Source organism: Hippopotamus amphibius, chromosome X (genome assembly GCF_030028045.1).
Source record: "Hippopotamus amphibius kiboko isolate mHipAmp2 chromosome X, mHipAmp2.hap2, whole genome shotgun sequence".
In the NCBI taxonomy this organism is placed as follows: Eukaryota; Metazoa; Chordata; class Mammalia; order Artiodactyla; family Hippopotamidae; genus Hippopotamus; species Hippopotamus amphibius.
In genome coordinates this window covers 96,469,842-96,477,697 of record NC_080203.1, presented here as the reverse complement: position 1 = coordinate 96,477,697, position 7,856 = coordinate 96,469,842, and the positions used below count along the sequence as shown (strand labels likewise).

Below are 7,856 nucleotides of genomic sequence, written 5' to 3'. Positions count from 1 at the left end.
ATTGGAAACAGAAACTCAAAAGATACTTGTATGCCAAAGGTATTACAGCATTATTCAGAATAGCCAAAAAGTGGAACCAACCTAAGTGTTTATCAATAGGTGAATGGATAAACAAGATGTGGTGTATACATAGAATGGAATATTATTCAGCCTTAGAAAGCAAGTTCTCTTTTTTTCAAATTAAAGATAAAATAGTTTATTGGTTGTGTTAAGTAATATTTTATTACTTAAAATATTATTTATATTCAAATATTTTATCTAAAATTCAAAGCACTTGACAACTGATGCTGGTAACATCTATGCAATTGGCATTGCTACCATGTTTATATAGTTTCTGAAAATGAAGAAGAAAAATCTATTCTGGTTTTCAGCAGTAGAAAATTTTAAAAATCCAGAATTACTGAGACAAAATTTACTAAGTTAGCCCTAAGAGCTGAAATAGAATCATTCCCGAGGTACTTCATCTTTCATCATCTGTTACTGAAGAGATTTTAAAAGTTTCAGAATCTGTTCCAGTATAGAAATAGGGCCAAACATCTTCTATAAAAGAATCATTAAAAGTATAGAGAAGAGATCTATCATTCATATTATAAAAAGAAAACCGCACTCAACTCAGTCCAGAAAAATGCCAATCTTACTGGGTTTTACTACTGGCAGAAGCTGACTGTCTTAGGATGCAATGCAGCATAACTGCTGTCAACATACCGCCCAGTTGCCCAAAATCTAAGCTGAACTACTGGCTTATTCTGCCAGTTCCTAGGAAGACTATCTTGACACATAACCAATGTCCATTTAGTTTTGTTGTCCACTTCTACTTCCCAGTAATGCCTGCCAGAATTAAATCTCATACAACCCAGGATAGCAGGGGCAGAGATGAAATCTCCTTGGGTTATAACAAAGGTTTAGCTTTTTTCTTTCCATATTGCACACTTTTTCAATCCTCAGAGACTATAAGCCCAGGATGTGCTGTTTCAAGATCTAGAATCACATCTCCTTGTAATGGCTTGATAATTATGCCCAAGCCAGAATATTGGAGAGAAATACTGAATTCACATTTCTTTAATTGAAATAAAGAGTTCAGGGTATTTGAGGTTTTGATACTTGTGGTGGGATACTCTTAACATGTGTCAGGAATTCCAGTTCTGACTGTACAGATTTGCCCTCTCCCTCCCTCAGTAGATGGTTTTGTTTTGTTTGTTTTTTTATTTACTTTTTAAAAAAATTTTTAAGCTCTTTATTGGAAAATAATTGCTTTAACTCTTGTACCAGCTTTTGAGGTACACCAAAGTGAATCAGATGTATTTATATATATATCCCCATATGTCCTCCCTCCCGCAACTCCCTCCCGCTCTCCCTGTCCTGGCCATCTAAGGCATCACCCATCATCGAGTTGATCTACCTTTGTTATACAGCAACTTCCCAATAGCTATCTATGTTACATTTGATAGTGTATATATGTCTATGTTCCTCTCTCACTTCCTCCCAGCTTCCCCTTCGCCCCCTGCTCCCCCCAACCCTGTGTCCTCCAGTCCATTTTCTGCATCTGCATCCTTATTCTTGCCCTCTCACTGGGTTCATCAGTACCTTTTTTTTTTTTTTAGATTCCGTATATATGAGTTAGCTTACAGTATTTGTTTTTCTCTTTCTGGCTTACTTCACTCTGTATGACAGACTCTGGGGTATACACCTCATTACATATAGCTCCATTTCATTCCTTTTTATGGCTGAATAGTATTCCATTGTATATATATGCCACATCTTCTTTATCCATTCATCTGTTGATGGGCATTTAGGTGGCTTCTATGCCCTGGCTGTTGTAAACAGTGCTGCAACTATGGTACATTATGGTACATGTTTCTTTTTGGATTATGGTTTTCTCTGGGTATATGCCCAGTAGTGGGATTACTGGATCATATGGTAGTTCCATTTTTAGTTTTTTAAGGAACCTCCAAACTGTTTTCCATAGTGGCTGTATCAACTTACATTCCCACCAACAGTGCAGGAAAGTTCCCTTTTCTCCACACCCGTTCCAACATTTATTGTTTCTAGATATTTTGATGACGGCCATTCTGACTGGTGTGAGGTGATACCTCTTGTGGCTTTGACTTGCATTTCTCTAATGATTAGTGATGTTGAGCGTCTTTTCATGTGTTTGTTGGCCATCTGTATGTCTTCTTTGGAGAAATGTCTATTTAGGTCTTCTGCCCATTTGTGGATTGGTTTATTTGCTTTTTTGGTATTAAGCTGCATGAGCTGCTTGTATGTTTTGGAGATGAATCCTTTGTCTGCTGCTTTGTTGGCAGCTATTTTCTCCCATTCTGAGGGTTGTCTTCTTGTCTTGTCTATGGTTTCTTTCGCTGTGCAAATGCTTTTAAGTTTCATTAGGTCCCATTTGTTTATTCTTCGTTTTATTTCCATTATTCTAGGAGGTAGGTAAAAAAGGATCTTGCTTTGATGTATGTCATAGAGTGTTCTGCCTATGTTTTCCTCCAGGAGTTTTATCGTGTCTAGCCTTACATTTAGGTCTTTAATCCATTTTGAGTTTATTTTTGTGTATGGTGTTAGGAAGTGTTCCCATTTCATTCTTTTACATGTTGCTGTCCAATTTTCCCAGCACCACTTATTGAAGAGATTGTCTTTTTTCCATTGTATATGCTTGCCTCCTTTGTCAAAGATAAGGTGCCTATATATGCATGGATTTACCTCTGGCTTCTCTATTCTGTTCCATGTATCTTCCTTTCTATTTTTATGCCACTACCATTTTCTTGATCACTGTGGTGTTGTAGTATAGCTTGAAATCAGGAAGCCTAATTCCACCAACTCCATTTTTCCTTCTCAAGATTGCTTTGGCTATTCGGGGTCTTTTGCGTTTCCATACAATTCGTAAGATTTCTTGTTCTAGTTTTGTGAAAAATGCCATTGGTAATTTGATAGGGATTGCGTTGAATCTGTAAATTGCTTTTGGTAAGATAGTCATTTTCACAATGTTGATTCTTCCAGTGCAAGAATATGGTATGTCCCTCCATCTGTTTGTATCGTCTTTATTTCTTTCATCAGTGTCTTATAGTTTTCTGCATACAGATCTTTTGCCTCCTTAGGCAGGTTTATTCCTAGGTATCTTATTCTTTTCATTACAATGGTAAATGGGAAAGTTTCCTTAATTTCTCTTTCTGTTCTTTCATTGTTCGTGTATAGGAATGCAAGAGCTTTCTGTGCATTCATTTTGTATCCTGCTACTTTACTAAATTCATCAATTAGTGCTAGCAGTTTTCTGGTAGAGTCTTTAGGGTTTTCTATGTATAATATGTCATCTGCGAAGAGTGACAATTTTACTTCTTCTTTTCCAGTTTGGATTCCTTTTATTTCTTTTTCTTCTCTGATTGCTGTGGCTAACACTTTCAAAACTATGTGGAATAATAATGGTGTGAGTGGGCACCCTTGTCTTGTTCCTGTTCTTAGAGGGAATTCTTTCAGGTTTTCACCATTTAGAATGATGTTGGCTTTTGGTTTGTCATATATGGGTTTTATTCCGTTGAGGTAATTTCCTTCTCTGCCCATTTTCTGGAGAGTTTTTATCATAAATGGATGTTGAACTTTGTCAAAAGCTTTTTCTGCATCTATTGAGATGATCATATGGTTTTTATCCTTCAATTTGTTGATTTGATGTATCATGTTGATTGATTTGCGTATATTGAAGAATCCTTGCATCCTAGGGATAAACTCCACTTGATCATGGTGTATGATTTGTTTTAATGTGCTGTTGGATTCTGTTAGCTAGTATTTTGTTGAGGATTTTTGCATCTATATTCATCAGTGATATTGGCTTCTAATTTTCTTTTTTTGTGACATCTTTGCCTGGTTTTGGTATCAGGGTGATGGTGGCCTCGTAGAATGAGATTGGGAGTGTTCCTCCATCTGCTGCATTTTGGAAGAGTTTGAAAAGGATGGGTGTTAGCTCTTCTCTAAATGTTTGACAGAATTCGCCTGTGGAGCCATCTGGCCCTGGGCTTTTGTTTGTTGGGAGATTTTTAATCACAGTCTCAATTTCCGTACTTGTGATTGGTCTGTTCATATGTTCTAATTTCTCCCTGGTTCAGTCTTGGAAGATTGTACTTTTCTAAGAATGTATCCATTTCTTCCAGGTTATCCAATTTATTGGCATATCCTTGCTTGTAGTAGTCTTTCATGATCTTTTGCATTTCTGCAGTGTTAGTTGTCACTTCCCCTTTTTCATTTCTAATTCTGTTGATTTGCATCTTCTCCCTTTTTTCCTGATGAGTCTGGCTAATGCTTTATGAATTTTGTTTATCTTCTGAAAGAACCAGCTTTTAGTTTCATTGATCTTTGCTATTAAATCCTTCATTTCTTTTTCATTTATTTCTGATCTGATCTTTATGATTTCTTTCCTTCTGCTCACTTTGGGGTTTTTTGTTCTTCTTTCTCTAGGTTGTTTATTCGATATCTTTCTTGTTTCTTGAGGTAGGACTGTATTGCTATAAACTTCCCTCTTAGAACTGCTTTTGCTGTGTCCCATAGGTTTTGGGTTGTTGTGTTTTCATTGCCATTTGTTTCTAGATACTTTTTTGATTTCCTCCTTGATTTTTTTAGTGACTTCTTGGTTGTTTAATAGTGTATTTTTTCATCTCCATGGGTTGGTATTTTTTACCATTTTTTTCCTGTAATTGATATCTAGTCTCATGGCATTGTGGTCAGAGAAGGTGCTTGATATGATTTCAACTTTCTTGAATTTACCAAGGCTTGATTTGTAACCCAAGATGTGATCTCTCCTGGAAAATGTTCCGTGTGCACTTGAGAAGAAAGTGTATTCTGTAGTTTTTGGATTAATGTCCTATAAATATTAATTAAGTCAAGATGATCTAATGTGTCATTTAAAGCTTGTGTGTCCTTATTTATTTTCTATTTGGATGATCTGTCCATTGGTGTAAGTGGGGTGTTAAAGTCCTCTAATATTATTGTGTTACTGTCGATGTCCCCTTTTATGGTTGTTAGCATTTGCCTTATGTACTGTGGTTCTCCTATGTTGGGTGCATAGATATTTACCATTGTTATATCTTCTTCATGGATTCATCCCTTAATCATTATGCTGTGTCCTTCCTTTTCTCTTGTAATAGTCTTTACTTTAAAGTCTAATTTGTCTGATATGAGTATTGCTACTCCAGCTTTCTTTTGACTTCCATTTGCATGGAGTATCTTTTTCCATCCCCTTACTTTCAGTCTCTATGTGTCCCTTGGTCTGAAGTGGGTTTCTTGTAGACAGCATATGTAGGGGTCTTGTTTTTGTATCCATTCAGCCAGTCTGTGTCTTTTGGGTGGAGCATTTAATCCATTAACATTTAAGGTGATTATTGACATGTATGTTCCTATTACCATTTTCTTAATTGCTTTGGGTTTGTTTTTGGAGGTTTTTTCCTTCTCTTGTATTTCCTGCTTAGAAAAGTTCCTTTAGCAATTGTTGTAAGGCTGGTTTGGTGGTGCTGAGTCCTCTTAACTTTTGCTCGTGTGTAAAGCTTTTGATTTCTCCATCGAATCTGAATGAGATTCTTGCTGGGTAGAGTATTCTTGGCTGTAGGTTTTTCTCTTTCAGGACTTTCAGTATATCCTGCCACTCCCTTCTTGCCTGCAGAGTTTCTGCAGAAAGATCAGCTGTTAGCCATATGGGTTTCCCCTTATATGTTATTTGTTGCTTTTCTCTTCCTGCTTTTAATATTTTTTCTTTGTGTTTAATTTTCATTAGTTTGATTAATATGTGCCTCAGTGTATTTCTCCTTGGGTTTATTCTGTATGGGACTCTCTGTACTTCTTGGACTTGATTAATTATTTCCTTTCCCATGTTGGGGAAGTTTTCCACTATAACCTCTTCAAATATTTTCTCAGACCCTTTCTTTTTTTCTTCTTCTTCTGGGATGCCTATGATTCGAATGTTGGTGCGCTTAATGTTGTCACCAAGGTCTCTGAGACTGTCTTCCATTCTTTTAATTCTTTTTTCTTTTTTCCTGCTCTGTGGCAGTTATTTCCCCCATTCTATCTTCCAACTCACTTACTCATTCTTCTGCCTCAGTTATTTTGCTGTTTATACCATCTAGAGTATTTTTAATTTCATTTATTTTGTTGTCCATTTCTGTTTGTTTGCTCTTTAGTTCTTCTAGGTCCTTGTTAACTGTTTCTTTTATTTTCTCTATTTTGTTGTCAAGATTTTGGATCATCTTTACTATCATTACTCTGAATTCTTTTTCAGGCAATTTTCCTATTTCCTCTTCATTTATTTGACCCTGTGAGCTTTTTTCCTGCTCCTTTGCCTGCATCGTGTTTCTTTGTTTTCTCATTTTGTCTAATTTATAGGATTTGCTGTCTCCTTTCCCTATGCTGCCTAGTAGTAATTCCTCTTGTTTCTGCCCTCTGCCCCCTGTGGTGCGGTTTGTCCAGTGTATTGAGTAGACTTCCTGGTGGGGAGGTCTGGTGTCTGCTTTCTGATGTGTGGCTCTGTGTCTTTTCTCTCTGATGAGCAGGGCCATCTCAGGTGTTGTGTTTTAGGCCATCTGTGAGGTTAATATGGCTTTAAGTAGTCTGTGTGCTGATGGGTGGGTTTGTGTTCCTGTCTTGTTTGTAGTTTGGTGTGAGGTATCCAGCACTGGCAGTTGCAGACAGTCAGACAAAGCCAAGTCTTAGACTCTGATACAGGGCTCTGTGAGTTCTCTGCAGTTAATCTTCCCTGTGTCTGAGGACTCCCTAGTAGTCTAGCATCCTGGATTCAGTGCTCGCTCCCCAGAGCCTCCTACTTGACTTCTGAAGGAGTAGCCCAGACTTCAGAGGTTGCTTGTTCTAGTTATGTCGGGATCTTTACAGTCCTTTCTGGTGTCCGAGGTCATTTGCTGGTGTTCAGCTGGTTCTCTGTGGGAATTATTGCATCTTTTGGTGTATTCCTGATTCATCTGTGGAGAGGGATGCATTCCACGTCCTTCTACTTCGCCTCCGTATTTCTTCCTCAGTAGATGTTTTAATGTGGAAACATGATCTGAGAATGTTATGGGGTTTTCATTTAGTGTTGTTAAAAGTCCATCCCTTCATTTTGTATCTGCTTAGTAGCCTCTTGCTCATTCTGCAGAAATAGTTTAAATTGGTCAAATTCAGACTTTATTTCTTCTCTCCTATACTCTGCATTCTTTTCCAGTTCCACTGATTTGCTGGTTTACAGAGTTATCACTTTTTAATTTGTTCTACATTATACTTCAAGAGCTCAATGCTCTGAGGGAGTGAAGTTCTGATACACACTACAACATGGGTGAAACTTGATAACATTATGCCTTGTGAAATAAGCCAGACACAAAAGGACAAATACTGCATGGTTCCAATTATATGAAATTTCTAGAATAGGCAAATTCATGGAGACAGAAAGTAGATTAGAAGTTACCAGGGGCTGAGGGGAAGGGGGATGGAGAGCTATTGTTTAATGGTTACAGAGTTTCTGTTTGGGGTAATGAAAAGGCTTTGGAAATAGCGGTGATGGTTGCATGACATTGTGAATGTAATTAATGCCACTAAATTGTATATTTAAGGATGGATAAAACTGTAAATTTTATGTTACCTATATTTTAATCACAAAAAATAGTATTTTTAAAAAAACACACAGTAAGGGGACTTCCCTGGAGGTCCAGTGGATAAGACTCTGTGCTTCCAATGCAGGGGGCACAGGTTTGGTCACTTGTAGGGGAACTAAGATCCCACATGCCAAGCAGCCAATAAATAAAAAAATTAATTAATTAAAAAAAACACACAATGAGCCAAATTTGTCCTTTAGGTCATAGTTTGCCAATGCCTGGCCTAGATAACATTTGTAC

The 7,856-nt window shown here is 37.2% G+C and overlaps 1 pseudogene; it reads right to left on the bottom strand.

Moving 5' to 3' along the window:
* Nucleotides 1–460: 460 nt before the first annotated feature.
* On the bottom strand, nucleotides 461–7,317 carry LOC130841531 (tripartite motif-containing protein 60-like; annotated as a pseudogene).
* Between the last annotated feature and the right edge of the window lie 539 nt (nucleotides 7,318–7,856).